The sequence below is a fragment of the Mustela lutreola genome, chromosome 3, assembly GCF_030435805.1.
Source record: "Mustela lutreola isolate mMusLut2 chromosome 3, mMusLut2.pri, whole genome shotgun sequence".
In the NCBI taxonomy this organism is placed as follows: Eukaryota; Metazoa; Chordata; class Mammalia; order Carnivora; family Mustelidae; genus Mustela; species Mustela lutreola.
The window spans coordinates 129,476,043-129,501,192 of record NC_081292.1 but is presented as its reverse complement, the minus strand read 5'-3'; the positions used below and the strand labels follow the sequence as shown (position 1 = coordinate 129,501,192).

At 43.6% G+C, this 25,150-nt stretch overlaps 1 protein-coding gene across 11 annotated transcripts in view; it reads right to left on the bottom strand.

Annotated features, from left to right (window-relative positions):
• LYPD6B (LY6/PLAUR domain containing 6B) overlaps nucleotides 1-25,150 on the bottom strand; it is a 179,578-nt gene that overhangs the window by 49,193 nt on the left and 105,235 nt on the right. For all 11 annotated transcript variants that reach the window (XM_059166816.1, XM_059166813.1, XM_059166818.1 and 8 more), the window contains one exon: nucleotides 3,451-3,527. The gene's annotated coding sequence lies outside the window, so the exon portion shown is untranslated. The remainder of the gene's footprint in view (nucleotides 1-3,450; nucleotides 3,528-25,150) is intronic.

The following is a 25,150-nucleotide window of genomic DNA, read 5'->3' as shown; positions in this document are numbered from 1 at the left end:
AAATGAATACAATCTTATTAATCTGATCATCTGGATGACCCATAGTGCTAAAGTTTCTTAGGTAAAGATTAGTAGCTTTCATCTGTCCGTGTATTTATTTATTCATCCCATATTTGTTGAGCACATACTTTGTACCATTTAGTACTGTGGGTGTCTAGGCATGAGAAAGTTGGGGCGGGGGGAAAGCAGGGAAGTGCAGACAGCAAGGATTATATAAAGGTAGTCAAGACATTTCATGTTCCAAGAGATTATAGGACTGGTCAACTTGAAAAACAAAATTCCCTGCTTGAAGTAATTCAGAGTAACCCAGCTGAGCCCACCTGAATTGCTGCATCAATTGGAACTGATCCAGTTAAAAATTAAGAGGCTACAGAAAACCCTGTTTTAATGGAATTACAGAGCTAACTAGATATAACTGGCCCACAGATGAAGATGCTAAAATGAAGTAATTTACACAAGGACTCAACAACCGGTTTCAATGCAGCCCCAAACCTGGGTCTTACGAGTTCCAGGCCAGCAGGACTTGGACCAACCCCACAGAGACCCTCTCAAGATACAAGGTGTTTACAGTATAAGGGGGTATAGACACCCCACAATTCCAACCCCTCTGGCAGTAGACAGTCCCTGACCATCCAATACAGTGGGGAGAAATTCTGTGCTTGGGGCACCTGGGTGGCTCACTCGGTTGGCCTCCAACTCTTGGTTTTGGCTCAGGTCATGATCTCAGGGTTGTGGGATCAAGCTTTGCACTTGGTGGGGAGTCTATTAGAGATTCTCACTCCCTCTGCCTCTGCCCCTCCCCCGATGCATGCACACACACATGCACTCTCTCTCCCTCTCTCTGAGATAAATAAATTTTAAAACAACAACAACAACAGCAACTTTGCACTTGTCATATGGGAACAATTCAAGAATACAACTTCTTGTGGAAAAAACTTAAGAGCCCTCTAACCATATACGCTTGAGAGTTCAAACAGCCATTAAAACATGCTTATAAGACAAAGGCACAAGAAAATATGTAGGTTACATTTAAATTTCAAAACTTAAATATGTAGTAACAACACAAACTACAAAAAGTTTGTAGTAACAAACTACACAAAGGTAAAAATAGCAGCAAAACACACTAACATGCTCATGACTATAAAGCTGGCATTATTTTTAAACACCGAGTGACTTATTATTATCATCATCATCATCATCATCATTATTATTTGACAGCGAGAAAGAGAGCATGCATAAGCCCAAGCAGGGGGAGAGGAAAAGCAGGCTCCCTGGTGAGCAGAGAGCCCGATGCAGGACTCAATCCCAGAACCCTGGGATCATGACCTGAGCTGAAGGCAGACACTAACCGACTGAGCCACCCAGGCACCCCTCACTGGGTGAGTTTTATTCTTTATTCTTTCTGCTATTCCCTACATGCCAAATATCCTTCAACATTCTTGAACTGCTTACATATTTTTTAATATTTTGGCTACATCAATGAAGAAGAGACACAATGTCAATGGTGGGCAGAGGGCAGAGGGCATGTGAGCAGGGGCAAGTGTGAAAGTCAAGTAGAGTGCCAGCCCTGCATATCGGCATGTGCCTCAAAACCTCACAGTGCTTGGCCCCTGTTCTGTGCTGTTCAGTCGGTCGTATTCCGGATCTGCCCCTTTTGGCTTGGCAATCTAATTTTAGGCAACATACCTACTTTTTAAAACCTCAGGTTCCTGGGAATGCCTGGGTGGCTCAGTCGGTTAGGTGCCTGACTCTTGATTTCGGCTCAGGTCCTGATCTCAGGATTGAGAGACGGGACTCCATGCTCAGCGGGGGGCCTGCCTGACATTCTTCTCCTCTGCCCCTGCCCCACTTTTGCTCACCTACACGCCTATGTACACTCTTCCTCTATTTCAAACAAATCAATCTTTAAACCTCAGTTTCCTCAACCCTAAAAGGTGGATATTCATAGGAATGCCATGCAGTTTGAAAATAATGCAAACGAAATGTTTAATCCAGTCCTTGGCAGAAAGTAGGAGCCAGCAAATGATAGCTGTCACGGTGATGGTGATAGAGATGGCTAATTTCAGTTATTATTTTTTATTGCCACTGTTATCATCATTCTTATGATTATCCGTATTAGGACGTTCCTAGCACTGTGTTTAACACTGTAACTAAAAAGGCATTAAGATTCCTTGCTTTGGAAGATAGCCCAGTGCTCTCCACACATCTCATTGCTGGACCATCCCTTCTCTGAGCTCCATACTCTCTGGGTTTATTAATAATAGACTCTTGGGTGGAAGTAACAGCTTGCATACCACCCAATATGCCTGAAGGGAAATGGTGATAACATACAGATTCCTACTTGTTTTTTTAGGCCTAATTAGGAGAATACAATGTCATCCTTTAAAAAAAAAAAAGGCAAGCAGTAAACCATCTCAGTAGATATCCTACAGAATTCTGCTTTGTGCTTGAAACTGGTAATTATCTTTAACAAACATGAGTGCTAATAATTCTACCTGCTCCTTAGACAAGAAACAAGATTTCTGGGCCCATCATTTCACAACCCAATCAGCTCAGACAACTTCCTTTACAAGTTGCCTCTCCCACCCATTAGAGGCAAGGTGGGAGGTCTGTTTGCAAAGCAGAGGGCTTCTGGCTGGAATCCAATAGCCCACACCAGGAAGAAGACTTCTTAGCAGTCCAGACTCAGGTCCCTGATTCCTCAAAAAGACATTCCCCAGACGTGGCAGCCTGACCAGCGAAAACCAGACCTCAGTACAGTTTTTTCACTGAGAAAAGAAAGATAGGTCCAACAACTGAATCTGGTCAACATGTGTATTAAGCACCTCACCTAAAATGGAAAGGCCACATGAATGAAGTGAAAAGCAATCATCAGTAAAACATTCAACTTTAAACATGCCCAAATAGATGCTGTTTCCTCTTCTCTGTTGGAGTAACACTTTCATTCTGTTTTGGATCAGGAAAATTGTTCTAATCCTTAACATTCAAATGTCCTATAATTACAAATGCTGAATAATTATTGTATGCACTTCCTAAGTAGACTCAGCAATATGTTTCATCTGATCTAGACACTTCTGAGCTTTACTCCCTATCCCCCACATATTCCTGTCCCCATCGCAGGGATAGTAATTCTGGAACATTCTCTTGTAACTGACCAAATTAGTGTATTATGTGGGAAACAGAGGAGTCTTTCGCCCACTGATCATTCCCTGGGCATGGGGACTCTCTCCTTAGGTTCACCAGAAATATAACTTAAGCAACAATCTGCCTCCCAAGTCCCAGAACCAGAGCGAGCAGTACATGGTGAAGATGGGCTAGAAAGTCTGGCAAATCACCCAGGAGACAGGTAAAGGATAGAGTCCCAAGATTCCCAGAGTCTGCCCAGATCCCCAGTCACCCTACCCAGAGCTCCCAAAATGAAAAGCCAATGTCTGTCGCTTCCATCCTTACCTCCGGAGAGAACGCGGCGGTCAGACTCCTCTCTCGACTGACCGTGAAGAGGTCTCTGCCCACACAAGGTAACCAGCCTACCAAAGATAAAAAGGTAAGGTAAGAACTACGGCAGGCGATGCGTTACATTCCTCAACAACTGGAATGCTTCCTAGTCCAAAGCAGGTCTCCAGGTGTCTGAAGACCTTTCAGACTACAACAGCAGCAACATAATCACTGCACAATATCATCTGCACAAAATCCCTGGACTCAAGTCAGGTGGGGCTGTTCGAGCTGCAGACAGTGAGCTAACATTTTCTTAGCACACACCTGGGGCCGTCTAATTGGGAATGGTAATAATTGGTGAAATCATATACCTCATCACATCCCTCAACAAAAATGGCTGTTTACCAAGGAGCTGGCAGAACTCTGTGTAACACTTACATACATCAGGGTAGGCCAGCAGGTCAGAGCATTCACACATTCTCACACTCCACACATCCACACACAATGAAGACTCTATGCCATGAAACTAACCCTGCTCTTTGGAAGACAGCCCCACCAGCTGATGAAATGATGACAACATGAGACTTGAACCTAGATGAGGGGGTGGGAGGGAAATGCAAGCTTCTTCTACATGCACTCAAAGCAGCACATGTAAGAGACCCCAGTTATGGCCTGTTTTAAGGAAATTCTACTGTATTTTTATAGCCCTCATCTGTGATGGTTTTGTGTTTAATCAACTTGACGGGACTATGGTGCCCAGTTGTTCAGTCAAACCCAAGTCCAGATATTGTTGTAGAGGTATTTTTAAATGTGACTAACATTTAAATCAGTAGACTCTGAGTAAAGGAGATTACCCCTCATAGTGTGCACAGGCCTCATCTGACCAGTGGAGGCCTTAAGAGGAAAGGCTCAGTTTCTTTCAGGAGGGTGAAAGTCGGCCTTGATGAAGCCTTTGGGCTCAAGGCTGTGACATCAACTCTTCCCTGGGTCTCCAGCCTGTTGGCCTGCCCTGTAAATTCTAAACTTGCCAGCCTCCATAATCATAGGAACCAATTCTTTAAAAATCAAGTGCCCAAGTGGCTCAGTCTATTAAGGGTCTGCCTTTGGCTCAGGCCATGATCCCAGGGGCCTAGGGTAGAGTCCCACGTCGGGCTCCCTGCTTCTCCATCTGCCTCTGCCCCTGCTCATGCTTGGTCTTGTATGTGTTCTCTCTCTCAAATAAAATCTGTAAAAAAAAAAAAAATTGATCTATCTACTGGTCACTCACTAGACACACACACATACACACACACACACACACCCCTTATGGGTCAGGATTCTTTGGAGAACCTTAATACACCATCTAACATCAAAAAAGAATGTGTTAATTTATAAAATACATATACGACATGAAGCAAACAATACAAAAAAAAGAGGCCAGAGCATGAGGAATAGTCCACAGAAATGCATTTTGTAAGTATTAAACTATTACTTGATGTGGTTCATAAATTAGGTTCTAAGCATCCTAGTGGCCAAAGCAATGAAGAGACACAATCACACTAACTCAAAGATATAAAGTATAATGTACACACTTCAAGAGTGTTAGCTTTTTCTTGTTATTAAGAAATTTCTCCCAAGGGGTTAACCTTTCCTTCCTAGGGTACTTTTTTTGTTTGTTTTGTTTTTTAAGATTTTATTTATTCGACAGAGAGAGATCACAAGTGGACAGAGAGGCAAGCAGAGAGAGAGAGGAGGAAGCATGCTCTCTGTGGAGCAAAGAGCTCGATGTGGGACTCGATCCCACGACCCTGAGATCATGACCTGAGCCAAAGGCAGAGGCTTAACCCACTGAGCCACCCAAGTGCCCTGGTATGTTCTTAAAGCATCCTTTATCACCCACACTGAAGGGTCAGGAGGGAAAGTAATTAATTAGAAGTGCCTCTCACTCTATGTAGTAGGGAGTCTGCTATACTGCTTCTTATTGCATCCCTCAGGCTGAGATAGGAGGCCAAAGCACATCTCACTGAAGTGATATAGTGAGGCCAAAAAGAGGCCCTAGCACACAGCTGTCTGATCATTTGGCTTAATCCAGGGATTAAAAATTAGAATGAGTGAACCCTATCTCCTTTGAGGTATTTCCCAGAAATACCATTTCTCCCAATGAAAGGCCAGGTGGGAAGTGGGCTACACTGTCTGAGGCTGTGGTCCCTGGCAATTGCCTGAAACAAAGGTTTTCTCTACTGTTGATCGGGCGCAGATCCACAGCAAAACTGCCCTCAGATAAGGTTATAAGTTCAGGTCACACATCTGAGAAAGGTAAGGTTTCATTTTTATAGGTTTGCATTTGTAGAAGTCTTAAATAGCCTTCTTGCATTAGAATCATTTTTTTTTTTAAAGATCTGTTTATTTATTTGACAGAGAGAGAGAGACAGCAAGAGAGGGAACACAAGCTAGGAAAGTGGGAGAGGGAGAAGCAGGTGTCCCACAGACCAGGGAGCCCAATGCAGGGCTTGATCCCAGGACCCTGGGATCATGACCTGAGCTGAAGGCAGATGCTTAATGACTGAGCCATCTAGGCGCCCCTAGAATCAATTTTTTAAAAAAATTTTATGACAGTAAAATATACATAATATTTACTATTTTAACTATTTTTTAAAAAATTTAGCTCACTTTATTTATTTATTTTTATTAAAATAGAATGTATTATTTGCTTCCAGGACACAGGTCTGTGAATCATCAGTCTTAAACAATTCACAGCACTCACCATAGCACGTACCCTCCCCAATGTCCATAACCCAGCACCTAATCCCCTGCGGCCCCTGATAACCACTATTATACTTTCTGTCTCTGAGTTTGCTGATTTGAGGACCCTCATGTAAGTGGAATCGTGTAATCTTTGCCCATTTGTGCCTGTATTTAACCTAACATAATGTTTTCAAGGTTCATGCACGTTGTACCATGTACCAGAATTCCTCTTCTCGTCATGGCTGAGTAATATTCCACTGTTAGTATACACATAGCGTTTATCCTGGAATGATCTTTAATGTAATTAACTCAACAATTACTGAATATCTACAGTGTAACAAGTCTGATTATTTAGACACTCACTTTATTCTGAGAACAGTACTATGGCAGAGTCAAGAAGTGCTACTCCACAAGGAATCAATTAATTGTATAAATCCTACCTTCAGAATCAGTAGCAGCAACAAGAAAATAAAAGTCTAAGTTTCTCTTCCCTAAGGGTTAGGTAAATCTGCCCCACAATCTTAATTACTGTTCTTCATGTGTAAAGCTGAAGCGAGATTCGAATATCCCTACTATGTGGCCCGTGTGCTCTGTAACGCTCCATATCCCGGTGCCTAAAGCTTACCACGTGTTATTCTTGACCCCCTCCCCCAGGGATACTGAGCTTCCATCTAAACAGCTGATGTGAAGAAGTCAGAGAAACTGCAGTCCTGTGAAGCACTACTTTCTGTCCCTACAGATAAAATACCCTCACAAAATCAGCTAGAAAATCATCTTCCCTCTAACTGGCTTGCCATCCATCAGCTTTTTAATTCCTAGACATGCCCCTAAAGGAACAAGTCTTCTGTGTAGACACATGGGTCATAGGCAGCCCACAGCACCTCGCCACCAAGACGATTTAATAGTTGAAAGAGAACTCGAGAACGAGCATTCCACTCTGGGTTTCACCGTTAGAGCATATAAAAGAGCAGATGGCGGGAACTGGGAGGGATGCCACCACACACCTGAATTCACAAAAGTGGCCCAGTGTGAGTCATCAAAAGATGTCCACAGGAAGTTGATGAAAAACCACCATTTCTGCACACTGACAAGGGAATTGCAAGCAAAAATCAAGAGCCAGAGAGGATTTGGGTCACTTTGCTCAGCATAAACTTCTCAGCTGGGAGGATCTGCTGTCATCACAGACTGTTAACAATTGGCTGAGCTGAACTTCATTACTACTTTTGTATTCAGCTAACTGGGAATATGTCACTCAACCAACCAAGGTGGTTTTAGAAAAATACAGAATTTAGCCTTCAGTTTCTCCTATATGTTTTTTAAGACCGATTTTGAAGCGAGAGTTTTTTGCAGATCAAAACAAAATGAACACGATTAAGATTGTTCTTTTTACACTACATCAAAAACTACATTGGGGAGGGTATGTGCTATGGTGAGTACTGTGAAATATGTAAGCCTGATGATTCACAGACCTGTACCCCTGGGGCAAATAATACATTATATGTTAATTTAAAAAACTAACAATGTATTGTATGGTGACTAACATAACACAATAAAAAAAATTGTTCTTTTTTTTTTGAACAATCCATTGCCTCTGAAACAGGAGACATTTCTATGCGTTGTAGAAGCCAGCCCCAAACAGGCTAAAAGTAGGATGCTAATACAAAGATCCCAAAATTAGCCTAATTGGGAAACTTCAGAAGGAGAAGACACTTAGGTCTCTGTCCTAAGTCATTACTCTACCCCTCTTCTCAGGGCATCATTAATAGGCATTTTGGAAGTGGCTGAGGGGCACAACTGGAGTATGAAAATCTCACCTCTGATAGTCATTCGGATCCTCCAACTTGGGTTAAGTTCATTAAACCTTTCTCATGCACATCCACAAACACCCTCAAAAATATCTTCCCATAGCTTGGATCCATTTTCAAATGGATCAAATCAAGAATCCTGATAAGGTGGGTCCCCAAGTGGCACAGTCAGCTGACTGTCTGACTCTTGAGTTCAGCTCAGGTCGTGATCCTGGGGTCATGAGATCAAGCCCCGGGTCAGGTTCTGTGCTCAATGCAGAGTCTGCTTGGGTTTCTCTCTCCCTCTCCCTCTGCCCCCAGCTGCCTCCTCAAATAAATAAGTCTTTTTTTTTTTTTTTTTAAAGAACCCTGATAAGACAATCAGAGTTCATCAGAAGTTATAAAATTAAACTTGAACCTGGTAGAATGCCAATTACTTTCTGTTAAGGGCTGAATTGTATCCTCTTTCGTGTGGACACAGAACACAGACAGGAGAGCTGACTGAGGTCTTTGTTAGTGCTGGGAGCCATGAACACCATAGCTTAGTTTCCACTCTTCCCTCCAAAATTCATATGTTGGAATCCTAACTCCCCCACCTTCAAGTACCTTGGAAGGTGACTATATTTAGATACAAGATCCTTAGAGGTCATTAAATTAAAATGAGGTCCTTAGAGTGGACCCTCACCCAACATGACTGCTGGTCTTATAAGAGGTAATTAGGACACAGACATGTACAGAGGGAAGACCGTGTGAGGACACAGAGAGAAGATGACCATCTGCAAGTTGAGGAGAAAGGCCTCAGAAGAAACCACACCTGCCCACACCTTAATCTCAGACTTCTAGGCTCCAGAACTGTGAAGTAAGAGGTTTCTATTGTTTAAGCCACCAAGTCTCTGGTACTTGCTATGGCAGCCCTTCCCCTTTTCCTTCTCTGAACGCCTACATTTCCAGGGAGGACACTGTACAGGTGACAGGGACACTCTGTCTCCTACCTGCCAAGGGGCTCGCTTTCATTCATTTCCTTATCTCCAACCAGGGTGATCTAGAAATCCAAAGAAGTGACAAGTAGGAACACCTCACAGATACCCTGAAGAACCCTACTCTAAAACAGGGCACCAGTGCCTGCCCCAAGACCTCTGACCTCCAAAACTATAGGAACTTTCTCTGTCTTTCCCAAATGCTCTCTGCTAACCAGAAGTCACCCTGCAAACAATCTTGGGAATACTGTGTCCAGAAACCGAATCTTCATTTCTCTTGCCTCAATACTCAAGGCTGGCTCAGATGCTTTAACCAACCTTAATTCTCTCTCTTCCTAAAAAGAAAAGGAGAGGTTGGGGACCAGAGAGATTTGCACATTCAGAAACGAGTCCGGAGCAAGAGATTATCAGGGATAAGAGGACTCCCAGTTGCCTTAAGACTTGATTCACCAGTAATTACTTTCTCCTTCCCTAGAGACGTTCATACAGGAGAGCCGACTGACATCTTTGTTAGTACTGGGAGCCATGAACACCAAAGCTAAATTTCCACTCTGCGTAGATAACATTTGACCTGTAGTAGGTAGGCACTGGGTCTGGCTCCAGGTGCTATGGCTTGAAAGGGACTGTGTTGTACTCATCAGGGGACGGGGCAGTCATACAAGATGGATTGGACTGTTGGTGGTTAAGTCACCAGTGACAGAGGAAGCACAAGGAACCACCGAGCTTGTCCTCATGTCCCACTTCCATTACCCTCCTCAGGCTCCTTGGTCTTGCTCTGGCCACCTTCCCAAGCCAACACAAGCTTGACAAGGCTTTGCCTGGAAGGTCCAGAAACAAATAAGAAATCTCCTATTAGAACGAACGTCACCGAGCACTCCAGGGTTAGCGGACAAGGCTCCTGGGGTCCTCTCCAGACCGCAGTAATGGAGTGGGGGATTCCATCATCCAGAGTGCATTACAGCAGCAGGGACCACTAACACTCAAGCTCACACTCGAGCCTGCCAAGCCCCAGCCACTGGAAGAAAAAGGAGAGCAGACTGATGCAATTAGCCAGGCCAATGGGAACTTGTCAAACCATTTAGATAAGACAGTACTTGAATTTATTCAGTTCCCATTAATGGAGGGGGATTGTGCCCCACCCCCCAACCCGCTGATTCTGTGCTGCACACCATTTCCCTAGCAAGGAAGTGAAAAAAAGAAAGGATGATTTCTCAGCCTACAAATTCCAGGGCTCCGCTGTTAAATCAGCACATGCCATGCCTTCAACCAAAGGGTAATTTGACCTTAATGGAATTAAGGGACACATCCTGTTGACTTTGTCACAGAACCTCAAACTCAGTGATGAATTTTTTAAGTATCCAATTAATAAAAAAAATAAATAAAGCAAGGTTCCTTATCCAGTGCAATCTTCCTGACACCGCTTAACAACTGATGACACATTCCCCTTGCTAATGGCTCTGTTTCAGTTATTGAGCTGTGAGCTCCTCAAGAGTCAACACGAAATCGTACTCTTCTATCCTTGTCGGGCCCTAGCTTAGTGTCGGACACAAAATAGAAACTTGGCAAAAGCTCAATTACTGATTGCTTCTTTCTTTTGAAATAGCATTCCCTGTAAGAAAGCAAATCCAGGGACGCCTGGGTGGCTCAGTCGGTTAAGCCGCTCCTTCAGCTCCGGTCATAACCCCAGGGTCCTGGGATTGAGTCCCTGCTCAGCAGGGAACCCGCTTCTCTCTCCACCTCTGCCTGACACTGCCTGCTTGTGCACGTGCGTGCTCTCTCTCTCTCTCTCTCTCTCTCTCTCGACAAATAAATAAATAAAATCTTAAAAAAAAAAAAAAAAAGGTAAGAAAGAAAGCAAATCCACTGCATCTGCCTCAACTAATCAAAAACACGACTCCCTCCCCACTCCTGACCCATACACCCTCTTCCCAAACTCACAACAGCAACAGAATCTTCACAATGAATGTCCATAGTGGATCCAGTGGACCATACAAACAACAAAGGTACAGATGGAGTTTCCAGGTTGGTAAATTCTTGTCCTGTTCTAAAATCTGAGCCTATCTGCCTGTTTCCCAGGATTGCCATAACAGTACTACAAGTTTAGTGACTGGCAGCAGATGTTTATTCTCTCACAGCTCTGAAGGCCAGAAATCCAAAATCAAGGTGTCCATGGGCCCGATGCCCTCTGAAAGCTCAGAGAGCCTCTGTCCCCCTACCCTCTGGTGGCCGCTGACACTCCTCAGTGTGGAGCTACTTAACAGCCATCTCTGCCTCTGTCTGCTCCTGCCCTTTCCCGGGGTTTCTGTCCAAATCTCCCTCTCTCCTCTGAGGACAACAATCATTGGCTCGGGCGCATCCTAAATCCAGCATGAGCTCATCTGGAGATCCTTCACTGAATTACATTGGCAAAGACCCTATTTCCAAATAAGGTCACATTCACAGGTACTAGTGGTTAGGACTTAAAATAGATCTAGTTTGGGGGGGGGGGGGTTACTATTAATCTCATTAAATATCCAAAGTCAGAACACATCATCTGTACCAGAAAACCCTTCTTCTTCCCAATGCTCTTTTTTATATTAATAGACTCATTTCCTACTCAGGACCCAGGTTGAACTCTTTGAGCCATGTTCAAGGGCCTTCACCCACTTGCTCCCTGGTTCCCATCAGCTACATAATCCGTAGTGACGAAGTACAGTTCACTCAGTTCTATCCTACAACAGTGCTTATGCCTGTCCCCTCTTTCCTATGCCTGCTGCCTGACGACCTTGGCCCCAGGTTGAACTCCCTGTCTCCTACTGTTCTGCCAGCTTCCTTAACAGAACATCCCCCATGTTGCTGCTTTAAACAGAGCCCAATCATGCCACAACCCTGGCCACAGACTTTCAGCGGCACCTCGCCAAATGAAGGCCAATTGCGGGGGTGGTCTAGCATCCAGGTCTACTAGAATGAGCCCCAGTCTTATTTTTCACAGCTACCCTCCACTTGGTCTAGGGCCTAGTCAAAGTGAATTACTGAGTATTCTTAAGTAGATTCTCAAAGGTCTCCAAGACTTTCAAGCCCCTCTGCCTAGGATTTATTCATTAATTCAAAAAGCTTCTATCTTGACATATATTCCCTTGTCAGTGTCTTCATAGAAGGGCCCAACTCAAAAGACAACTCCTCCCAAAGTCTTTGACGAGTTTCATCAACCACAGTGGATTCCTCTTTTTTAAAAAACTTAGAAGCCTGCCAGACAGATAGTGCATTCTTGTACTCTCTTCCCTTTAGTGATCTGAACACATGTCACAAACCTCATGACCAAGTCTGGATGGAACCCTGCTTCACTCATATGTACATCCTCTCCAATATTTAGCACAGCAACATGTGCTCAGAAATATGTGAATCAAGGAACACCTGGGTGGCTCAGTCAGGGAAGCAGCTGCCTTTGGCTCAAGTCATGAACCCAGGGTCCTGGAATCGAGTTCCACACTGGGCTCTTTGCTCAGCAGGGACCATGCTTCTCTCTCTTCCTCTGCCCACTTATGCTCTCTGTCTCTCTCTGACAAACAAATAAATAAAATCTTTTGGAAAAAAGAAACAGTGATCAATAAAAGGTATATTAAATAAGTAAATAATACAGTCTCTGCCTTCAAGCAGCTTCCATTTGGGATAGGGAGGACAGGATAAGCACGAAGGCGAGTAACACTAACTAATACAGTACTATAAGATTCCCAGCAGAAGTAAAGATGGAATTCTGGGGGAAATACAGAAATGGAAGTTTTGAAAAGGGTGTTTTGAAAAAAAAGTTTTTTCAAAAAAGTTTTGAAAAAAATGTTTCCTAAAGAAGTAGAACTTAAGAGAGATCTTGAAGGATATACAATATTTTGATGAGTGCAGAGTGGTAAGTCAGGAAAGAGAACTAGATACAGAAGTAGCAGCATCCATAAAAGAACCAAGTGAAAGCAAATGCATTTTTCTACTTCCATGAAGAGCAGAGCTTTCTGTCCCCCCCCCCCCCAACGGAGTGAGTGGAGAGTAATGAAAAGCAGGGCTAAGAAGGTAAGCCAACATCTCAAGTGTTAGGCCAAGGAATTCAAAATGGATGCTGCAGGAGCTGGGAAATAGGGAAGGCTTTCAGACAGGTGTGAGGTGGGCACACCTGCACTCTGAGATGAGCACTTAGATGCTGCTGCAGAACCTAGCCCTGGGGATGCATCAAAGTCCTCTGTTGAGTTTCAAGACTGCTTAATACAGAAGGAAAAGTACGAACAATATAACAATTCTCCAACCATGATAAACTCATGTTGGTATTTTGCCACTGTGGCTTTGGAGTTTTTAAGAGAAATAAACCATTTCATTCTTGAGCTCCATTTTGTTCTCTTCCCCCAGAAATAAACCCTTCAGGGAAGATCCTTCTAGTCCATGTTTATACAGAGAAAAAAGCAGAGATAGGCATATATATATCTGTAAAAACCCTATAGCATTGGTTTTGTGTTAAAATAAGAAATAATACACTTAGCAAATATTGCTCTAAATTTGCTTTACTCACTGGAAGCATTTTTAAAAATTCAGATTCCTGCATCCTACCCAGATCTAACAAATCACAATCACTGAGTGGAGGGATGCCTGGGTGGCTCAGTTGGTTAAACATCTGCCTTTGGCTCAGGTCATGATCCCAGGGTCCTGGGATGGAGCCCCCTGTCAAGCTCTCTGCTCAGTGGGGAGCCTGCTTCTTCCTTTCCCTCTGCCTCTGCCTGCTGCTCCCTGCTTGTATGTTCTCACTTACTGGCTCTCTCTGTCAAATAATTAAAAAAAATTTTTTTTTTTTTTAATCACTGAGTGGAGGTATCCAGAAATATGCAGTTTTTAATAACTTTCAGTTCATTTTGCTGTCACCAGACCTGGACTGGGCTGTCATGGGTGTAGAAGACCAACTAGAGAGAAGATAAAGCCAACAGGAATGATAATTCAAGCAGGGCTGTTGTGGTCCTAAGGATGGACAGTGCAAATGCAAAAAGGAGACAGGTTCTGAAGCCCTGTGAGGATTCGAGCAACAGGACTTTACAACGAATTAGAATCTGAGGTGAAAAGTAGTAACTAATAAATGGCCCCAAGGACTTTAACTTGAATGAGTTGGAGGACAGCGATACCCTTAACAAACATGGAAAACTCAGGTGGAAGAGCTGGCTGTGGGAGAGAAGATGGATTCGGTTTTAAACGTGTGAACCTGGAGTTTCTGTGGCATCTTAAGCGTCTCCAACAGGTATTTATAGGGGCTGGATTCAGTCAAGGGAGAAGGCTGGGGAAGGGCCACCGGGAGCAGGAAGCCACAGGAACATTCAAGGATCAAGAATCCACCATCAGGAGCTGAGTGTGATAAAGAGAAGGACTGAGAGACATCACAAGTCAGGAGCTTTCAAGGAGTAGTAGCGATCACAGCAGGGGAAGTCACATGTGACGTGCCTGAAAAATAGAGCAGCCACATTAAGCTACTATTTAGTGTTGAAACTTGATGCCTAAAAGAATAGCTGAGGGGTAACTCTTTTCGGGCTTAGGGTAGGAGATCTGAATGTGCAGAACATGAGAAAGGAACCAGTGATAAAGAGACTGAAAAGATACTTATTCTGCAGAAGCCCTGAGAGGTTCAAATCCAAAGACACCAGGTGGCAAGAAGGCAAGGGAAGGTCTTAGATTGAAAACGGAGATTATTTAAAAGCAGACAGAGCAACTCCGACCTCCAGAGCCTCTCCTCATCCCTACATAGGCAAGGCATCTATAGAAGACAAGCACTCTGTGCTTTGGAAAAAATTGAACAAGAGGATTCTCTGGATTCAAAAAGCAATGGGCACAAAGGAGCCGTGGGATGATGTGAAAACCACACTAAACCAACTGCTCCTGTAGCAGTAGCACCCAACTACGGAAAGACATACATTCTCCCTCCCTGTCACCCTTCATACCCCACCTCACTCCCTCCTCCCTTGGGAGACTGGACAATTCTCTGGAAAAGAGAAACACCCATATATACTCACTATCCATCACCTATAAGAAAACCCCACCCACTGACACAGAATTTTTAGCCAAGGATAGCCAAGGATCACCAGGCATTTGAGAAAAGTCTCCCACATGAAAAAGTGAAGCCAAACCAAACAGACCAATAAGTCACATGGAACTCAGAGACCCTAAGGAAGATGAAGATTTTATGACTCTCTAGAAGCTACAATGGCCTGGAGAGATACTAATTTGGCTGCATGGTTTTTTAAAAAAATGTAAAGGGGGAAAAGATCACACAAATCTCCATTTCTAAACTTGTCTTGAAAAATCAAAAGGTCCGACAATTCCAGAATCACGGGGAGCCTGGAACTAAGAGCAAGAAAGAGACAGGCAGAGAGAGGGTGAGCCCAGACATTCTTTTAAGGCGAGGGTTCAGAGGTATTACCAGATTCACAGGGGTTCATGACCCAAAAAGAAGATAAAAGCCTTGAAACAGCCCTTCTTCCTTTCTCTGTTTTCCTGGGAAGACGTAACAATTTAGAGTGCACCTAAAAGCTTTTAGAAGGAACATCCAAGACTTGATGTGTTAAATCAACTTCTCGCATGCAGCTGCCCAGTTCAGAAAGGAAAAAGCTGAGCACTCCAGGGAATGTGAGGAATTAGAAGCTTGCATGTAGCTATCACCCCATTACTGCTGGTGCATTGAAACTGCACAGATTAATGGGTCAGGAGCAGTGCTCCTGCAGCCATCTAGAAATATCTTGAGAAAAAAAGGAAGAATCGAAACTGCTCGCAGCTCAGAACACATGACTGCTAGAATCGCTGACTTGATTAGAAAAGAAAACACACACACACACACACACACACACACACATACACACACACACTGGCTCATATGCATACATTTGTAATCAGCCAAACCTGCTGTACCCAATCCCAAGGCTTCCTGTACTCATCAGACACTTTGTTCTGACTGGAGGTAATCACAAGACACAAATAAGTTCCTGCCAAATAAGAATTAATTTAAATTCCTCTCAAAGCTTTTCAGGAGACAGAAAGGCTACCCTTGAGAGATACCTTCTCCTGGGTTAATGACTTGGGTTATTCTGTTTATCACAAGCCAAAGGTAACTTGGTAGTTGGACTGATAAAAGGTCTTTCTCAAATTGCTTTACCGTGGGGTTTCTGCTTTGTTTGGTTTTGAATGTGCAGAATATTTAAGCCACACAAAGATCCCCAAAGCTCCTGGAAGCAGAATAGGTGTTGAGGGCTTGGGCACAGTGAGGCTCAAACAGAATTTGGGTCAGAGCTCTGGAGGAACCACTGAGAACGTGGGATTGTGCACCCTCCTGTGTACAGTCCTAGCCCTGGACTGCATGGGAGGAGCCCTTCACCTGACATCACCTGGGGTTACCACTGGCAGGGCAGGGCCTCAGGAAGAGATCTGTATTCCAGAGCCAAGTTACAAAACTTTCTATGTGGGTACCTCTAGTTTCTTGCCTTACTTGACAATGCGTCTAGGAAATCTAAGAGATAATAGTCTAGAAAAAGCTCTGCATCACTTTGAAAAATGCCCTTTGGGCCAGCAAGTAAGTATAAGAGTCTCCCACAGCTACTAGCCCAATGGTCTCTAATGCCTATTTTTTGTTACTGGAGGGATTTTCCTGGAGTTGCTTTTCTTTCACATATCCTTGGGGTGGTTAATATTGGGGATTTCTCAGGAATGGCTCCAGAAACTATAGTTCTTGGGGCACCTGGGTGGCTCAGTCAGTTAAGCATCTGACTCTTGATTTCAGCTCAGGTCATGATCTTGGGGTCATGAGCTTGACCCAGAGTCAGGCTCTGTGCTGGGCATGGAGACTGCTTAAGAGTCTCTCTTTCGGGGCACCTGGGTGGCTCAGTGGGTTAAGCCTCTGCCTTCAGCTCAGGTCATGGTCTCAGGGTCCTGGGATCAAGCCCTGCATCGGGCTCTCTGCTCAACAGGGAGCCTGCTTCCCCCTCTCTTTCTCTGCCTGTCTCTCTGCCTATTTGTGACTTCTTTATCAAATAAATAAATAAAATCTTAAAAAAAAAATCTCTTCCTCTCTCCCTCTGCCCTTTCCCAGCTCCCCCCAAAAAACCACACTTCTCGTATAACAGTCTGAAGCTCAGAGGGTCTACAATATCTTACAGTCCTCTTGCCTGGGTCTTCCAAATTACTGCCAGCATGACTACAACATTTTACTTAAATTTCTCTAACAATTTTCCATTGCTCCTCAGAAACAGGTGGGACTCCTTTCATACAGACGGCCTGGCCTGGCCCCATATACCCAACCTCCTCCCCAACCATTCTCCTCAGCGGCTCTGGCCACGCTGGCCTTCTTCCTCATGTTCACATTTACCATGTTCCATCCTACCACAGAGCCTCTGGGCATGGTGCCCCCCAACCTACAGAGCTTGCCCGTCTCTTCCTCTTGCCTTTAACTCTTACCCATCTTTTCTATTTCGGTCCATGAGCCACTTTCCCTGGAAAGCCTTCTCTGACCTCTCACTGTGTTTAACTCTATCTAATAAAGGCTCTCGGAGCAGTCGACTCTTCGCTCTCCTGAGAGCACTTCACACAGAGGCAATTTTACGTTTGCTAGTATGATTAAGTGATTAATATCTGTCTCCAGCACCGGATCTTAAGCTCTGTGAAAGATGAGACCGTGTCTGTTTTTGTTCACCCATTACACTGCCTTAGCACAGACTAGAGGCTTAACAATATTAGATGGCCGCACAGAAGGATGCACACACAACCTCAGCAGGACTGTCTTCTTGCCTCTCCGCTCTCTTATTTTTCCTCTGCCGGGAAGGTTCTGCCCCCCATTCCACCTGTTGCTTGTTCAGAGCTCTGCCTCCCCTAGTACTAGAAACAAAGCCTACGCACCTTTTCTAATTCCATCAAGTACATCCCCAATTTCTCCTTGACTATCGTCTCCACTTTTGCTGGTCACCCCTGCACTTGCATACTAGCATCACGCTGTGCAGTGCGGTGTCCAGCTTCCTGAACAGGCCCTGGGGGCTGGAGGATGCCAGCTCCAGAGGAAGCAGAGCTGGCGCCTCATGGGACAAAACCACCAGCAGGAAAGGACATGGGGAGTGAGGCCAACAGGTAAATCCACCCTCCTTTCTCCCTACTCGGGACTATTCGGAGGTATAGCCCCTCCCTGCAGCCCTCCTAGAGAGGTGCTGAGCCAGGAGAAGAAGCTACTGAGAGATAGACACAGTTCTTCATGGCTTATGGAAAGGTGCCAGCCAGGACCCAAGCAACCTCTCTTCCCGAGGCCCCTTCTCCCCCCCCCTCGTACTCACACTTGGAGCTTGCATCTTCCACATAAATTGTTAGCACTTCAATTCTCCTCTACCTTGCTCTCCTGAGCATCCAGGCTGATACCCTCGCATATTGCCTGTATGCCCTAAAGAGAGAAACTGCTTCTATAGCTCAAGTGCACTGTGCTTTTGAGGGGAGCTTCTCACACAATGTCACGTGAGTAACCGAAGCTGTTGTAATCTTGGCCTGCACCGACAGAAGGGAATTCACAACACCTCTGCTTAATTCTGCATGGGCTAGAACCACCATCAGTAGTACTGATTTTCATTCTGAGAAACCCAATTAAAAGTGTTTCTCTCAAAAGTTTTGAATGACAGACCTCTTAAGAATCGGATGACAGATTAATGAACCCTCTGCCCAGGGAAACACACGTGCGTCAGTTTGCTTTCAGTTTAGGGGTTCAAAGAACCCCTGAAGCCCCATCCATAGATTTCATAAGAAACTCTGCTTCAGAGAAACAGAGCCAAAGAACAACACAATCAATAAACAGTGACAAGAAGAGCAACTAAAGCCATGTTTTATAAGAAGCAGATGTAAGAACAACTAAATCTTAAAAGAAAAAAAAATCAAGGAAGGATAATAGGAAACCTGGTATACTTGAAGGCCTATCAAGGAGAGGTATCAGATGTTTGCTCTTGCAGCTCTTCGACTGGGGGCGGATTCTCTGACTTCCCCAGTCAGATTTAGCTGTGTTCTTGTAGCCTGTGGGCCTACTGCAGTTCTAACCCATAAAACTCTAGGCCATCATCTAAAGGGCCAGACAAAGGCACCACCTTGGCCAGAAACACACACACACAAATAGACAGTGGTAGGAGATCCCATAACCCATCTATGTTTTCTCTCTGCTTTACAAAAATCATTCTCAGCTTGGGGCACCTGGATGGCTCAGTTGTTTAACCAAGGGGCTCTTGATTTCCGATCAGGTCACAATCTCAAGGTCATGGGATGGAGCCCCACCCCCTCATGAAGCTCCGCACTCAGCCAGAATCTGCTTGAGTTTCTCCTCCTTTGCTCCTCCCCCAACTCCTGTACCCATGTCTAAAATGAAGAAATGAAGAAATCTCAAGAAAGAAAGAAAGAAAGAAAGAAAGAACTCATTCTCAGCTCATGGGCCACACAGAGTGAGGTGGCAGGCTGACTTGGGTCCCATGGGCCATAGTCGGTCATCCCCTGGCCTGGACTGTGGCCATTGATGAATCAGTCCCCTACCCCACCACACTGTGAGCTCCCCCATGGTGAAAGGCCTAACTTATTTCACCCAGGGGTTCCAGTTCTAACAGTAATGCATACAGGGTCCAAGTTTAATAAATGCGTAACAAACGAAAAAGTCCTGTTCATCTTTCAAGACTGAGCTCAAGTGACACCCTCCACAGAGAGGGCCCTCGTCCTCCAGTTTGACTGGATCTTGCCTCACCTGGCAGTGCCTCAGGCCCCTACTTATGCTGTGTATTGCAGCTGTCTACCTGCTGAAGAGATCTACAATGAGCGGCTTACACAGAAAACCCAGAGAATTCACCTCTTGCCAATTCTCAGGCTAATTCCTTACTTTCTTATGTGAAATATAAAGTAACCACTCACTATGTATTTCCATAAAGTAGCCTTTTGAAAAGTCCTATCAAAAGTGGGGATGGCTCCAAGAAAGCTGTTAAATATTCTTGTGCAGCTGTTCACATCTTCGCATTTAATTAGTTATAATTGCAATTTTAAAAACAATCAAACTCCATGGGTGTTATTTACTGCATCTCATGATGATTCTGTTTTTTATGCTCCTCAAAAGAGAATTGGATGGAGATACCCAGGTCTAAAAACTACCAGGATTGAAAGGACAAGTTTTTATCACAGCTAATTTCCTTTGTCATTCTTTTGGGGTGAGAGGGGGGTGATTTAAGAAAACATTCTACAATTTCAGAAGACAGATTTCTAAAATCATCAAATGGGATATCCAAAACTTGGTGGTGTAGACTTGTGGTTTTCACCGATGTCCTCAGCACAGGAAGACCAAGAACAGCCATTTCCCGCAGACCACCCTTGCCATGGAAAAACTCCATGGCCTTTATGTTCCTAAACACAAACTAGAGCCAAAATTTACATAACACTAGCCAAGAAGTTGGGAAGGAAAAACAAAGAGGAATCAAGTTATGTTAATGTTCTTGCTTTATCAGAAAGAAAGCTACCAATTAATTTATTTTCCATTTAGTTTGTTATTTTATAAATATTTTTTTTTAAAGTCAAAGACAGTCCATAAATGTAATGTGACACACTAGATGGGATCCTGAGACAGATAAATGACGTTAGGTAAAAACTAAGGAAACATGAATAAATATGGACTTTAGTTAATTATAATATATCATCATTGGCTCATTAATTTTGATAAATGTACCACATTAACATAGGGTGGTAATAATAGCAGGAAGTGGGTGTGGGGTATATGGGAACTCTGTACTATCTTTTCAACTTTTCCATAAATCTAGAACTATTCTAAAGTAAAAAGTTTATTAGTTTTGAAAAACAGGGGTAGTCCCTAAAGAATAAAATTAAGAAAAGTAGCTTATAATCAATCAGGTAGAGAGGGAAAGGATAAACGAGAATTTTGGTCAAAGGAAATACCATAAATAAGAATACCAATGGGGGTACCGATGAGTAAGCAGAGTACACAGCAAATACAAAAGTGGCAAAAACAAGGACTGAATGCCAAGGATGCGGTATCTCTTATTTTCCTGAACAAATACTGGGCTGCTACCCTCCAACTCCCTTCACACTCCTAACGTTTTTCATTCCTATCCCAGGCAGCTTATTAGCTGTCTGTGATTAGGTCAACCAATTAAGAAATATTAACCAAGTCACCAATAAAAGACCCTCAGAAAACACTATGGGACCACATTCCTCAATAAAGCAAGGACCTTCCTCATCTGTGCCTCCACACACTTAGCACAGGATCTGCAGACTGTAGGTGCTTCACAATTGGAGAGATTAGCCAGGCAACACCCAGGCTGGGCAATGAACTCACCTGGGGAGCTCTTAATGAAGACCAGTGCCCAGCAACACACCAACAGATTCTAATTTAACTGGTCTTGGGTGGGGGCCAAAACATCAGTATTTTTTTTAAAGCTCCCCAAAAGTTCTAACATGCAGCATGGTTGAGTATATCAGATAAGTCTCTAAGACAAACTAAACCAGAGCAGGCCTGGGTATTAAGAAATCAGTTAACTTCTTTAACTTCTTTTACAGTAGAACAGATGTGGGAATTTCTTTTCTTTTTTTTTTTTAAGATTTTATTTATTATTTATTTGAGAGAGAGAGAGAGAGAGAGAGACAGTGAGAGAGAGCATGAGCGAGGAGAAGGTCCGAGAGAGAGAAGCAGACTCCCCGTGGAGCTGGGAGCCCGATGCGGGACTCGATCCAGGGACTCGATCCAGGGACTCCAGGATCATGACCTGAGCCGAAGGCAGTCGTCCAACCAACTGAGCTACCCAGGCATCCCCAGATGTGGGAATTTCAAATCATCACTATTTCTTCTTCCTCTAGCAGCTGTAATTCACTGTGTTCATCTCTAGCAGCTGAGATGTATAGTCTGCTTTTAAGTGTTAAGGGTATGGGGGAGGGGAGAACCAGTGTCACATAATCCCCAAGGCCTACTGAATGGTCAGATAAGAAATGCTCCTTATGAATTCAGATAATTTTTTAAGTCCTCAAAGAGGAAGGATATATTCTGGAGAAAAAAAAAAATTTTTAAAAGCAGGGACTCTCTCTCAAAAACTGACAGAATAACAGACAGAATCTCAGCAAGGATACAGAGGAATATAAAAGAACAACATCACCCAGTAAAATCTGACATTTATAGAATACCCCAAAACAGCAGAACACACATTCTTTTCAAATGTTCATGAAGCATAGACCAAGAGAGACCACATCATGGACTATAAAACAAACCCGTGGGGCACCTGGGTGGCTCAGTTGGTTGAGCGACTGCCTTCGGCTCGGATCATGATCCTGGAGTCCCGGGATCGAGTCCCACATCAAGCTCCCTGATCAGCGGGGAGCCTGCTTCTCCCTCTGACCTCTCCTCTCACATTCTCTCTGTCTCTCTCTCAAATAAATAAATAAAATCTTAAAAAAATTTATAAGATTTTCTATCAGCCGGAGGCTATTCTCCAACCACAATGAATCAACTAGAAATCAGTAACAAGAAGATAACAGGAAAATCTCCAAATTCTTGGAAATGAAATAATACACTTTTTAAAAATCCACTGGCCAGAGACAAGTCTTTAAGGAAATTTTAAAATATATTTAACTGAAAAGAAAAGAAAATACAACCTATCAAAATACATAGAATGGATAAAGCAATGCAAAGAGGATGATTCGTAGCACGAAATACAACTATTAGAAAAGAAGGGTCTCAGGGCACCTGGGTGGCTCAGTCAGTTAAGCAACTGCCTTCAGCAGTTCAACTGCCTTCAGCACTTCAGATCCCGGAGTCCTGGGATCAAGTCCCACATCAGGTCCCAGCTCCTCAGGGAGTCTGCTTCTCCCTTTGACCTCCTACCCTCTCATGCTCTCTCTTACTCACTCTCTCTCTCTCAAATCAATAAATAAAATCTTAAAAAAAAATAGAGAGAGAGAAAGAAAAGAAAAGAAGGGTCTCAAAGCACTCCAAACTCCTGCATCAAGAATCTAGAAAAGGCGCAGCAGAAACCCAAAGCAAGCAGAAGAAAGGGAATAATAAACTAAGAGCAGAAATCACTCAGAGATCCATGCAGGAACATAAAGTGACCTGGAAGTCAGGGATTACAGCAATGCACCTGCAGACCAAGGAATACCAACAATTGCCAAAAAACCACTAGAAGCTAAAAACCAAGCAAAGATTCACACACACACGCGTGTGCGCGCACACACACACACACACACACACACCCCACCCCACAGGCTTCAGATGGAGTGCGGTGCTCCTGACACCTTGATTTCAGACTTCCAGCCTCCAGAACTGTAGGAGAATAAATTTCTAGGTTTTGAGCCACCCAGTTAGTGGCACTTTGCTGTTGTAGCCCTAGAAAACTAGATGAGATTCTAATTAGCTAGAAGGAGGGGGGGAAATTTAAGAGAAAATTTGATTAATCCAACAAAAGGTAGGAACTATTTTTTAAATAGCAAAGGGGAAAAAGGTTTATATAATACAAAATATAGCAGAAAATATTCAAATATGTCGGTAGTTCAAAAATTATGGACATATTAAAATCATTTGTTAGAATACAAAATGCTGAATGGCTTGACAAATCTAATTCATTTATAGTCTTCCAATGACAGTTCTAGAATCACAGAACAAAATCATAGAAAATAAATAAAAATGAAGAACATGAAAAACATATACCAAAGCCACCTGAAAAGATAAACAGCTGGTATAGCAATATTTTTTAACAATTTATTTATTGAAAGAGAAGGTGTGCAGGCACAAGTACATGCACATCTGGGTAGAGGGACAGAGGGCTAATCCCAAGTAGATGTGGAGCCCAAAGTGGGGCTCAGCCCAAGACCCACAAGATCATGACTCAGGCCTAAATCAGGGGGTTGGATGCTTAACTGACTGAGCCACCCAGTCACCACCTGGGTGGTGACTGAGCCACCCAGGTGCCCTTGATGTAGCAATATTAATATCAGAGACAAAAAAGAACAAATTCATGCTTATGATGCACCAAGAAAAAATAACTACAGTGTTTCTAAACAGCACAGCCTACAAAAACATCCAGTGAAAGCTGACAACTATAAGGACACACGGAAAAATGCACAGAGTTGTAGATGTCTTTTCTGAAAGATCTTAGAAAGTATGCAGAAAAAAACTAGCAGGGTTACAGATCATGAGAAGAACATAACTAGCAAGATTAATCTAAAAACGTGTTCAAAACCCTATTCCCAGGGGCATCTGGGTGGCTCAGTCATTAAGCGTTTGCCTTCAGCTCAGGTCATGATCCCAGCGTCCTGGGAGTGAACCCCACATTGGGCTCCCTGCTTGCCTGGAAGCCTACTTCTCCCTCTCCCATTGTCCCTGCTTGTGTTCCCTCTCTGTCAAATAAATAAATAAAATCTTAAACAAAAACAAACCCTCTATTCCCAACAAACAAAATTCATTTTTTTAAAGCACTTGGGAGGATTTATATAACTATCCATGTACTATCGCCCTCGACCCGCAAGGACAACAAGAAGCCCCAGTTCAGATGTATCTTCTATTTCCGCAAGTCTACACACTTAGATACGTTTACATGACCAATCAGCGAGCAGGGTACAGGAGGGAGCGAATCAGGCTGTGCACCTAAACGAACAACTTCGCTAGCAACCAATGCTGTTTACTTCCTCTTTGGGTGTTCCGCTTAGTCTCAGGAGGCAATCCTAACCTGGCAACTAGCCAGGCGCCATCTTTTAATGGTGGAGGCTGCCCTGGCCAGGTGCCTGCCTCCGACAATGTACTAGGTTTCCAAGAAGTCTCAACAGATTTCAAAGAATCATGGTCATACAGACAATAGTCCTCGACCAAAACACACTGTTGTTTATCTCTGATTTCAATTTCACTCTAAGAGACATCCAAAGAAGACTACACTAAAAGAGCGAGCTTCACTTATATCCTAAACACAAAAGAAGGGCAATTACAAGGTGTCACTTAGGACCCAGGGTTTTCTCACCCAGGGTGACCACAGATAGATACAATTTGGCAATACCTATCAAAATTTAAAATATACATTTCCCCTTTGCCCCCCAATCCACTCCTAGGAATTTTCCCCATAGATACACTTATAAATGTGCAAAGAGAAGAATGTGCAAGGATTTTCATCACAGTATTAAACCACTACTGCAAAAGATACAAAAACTTTCACGTCCATCAATGCAAGAATGAGTCAACTGCGGTCTTGTCAGGTAAGTGGC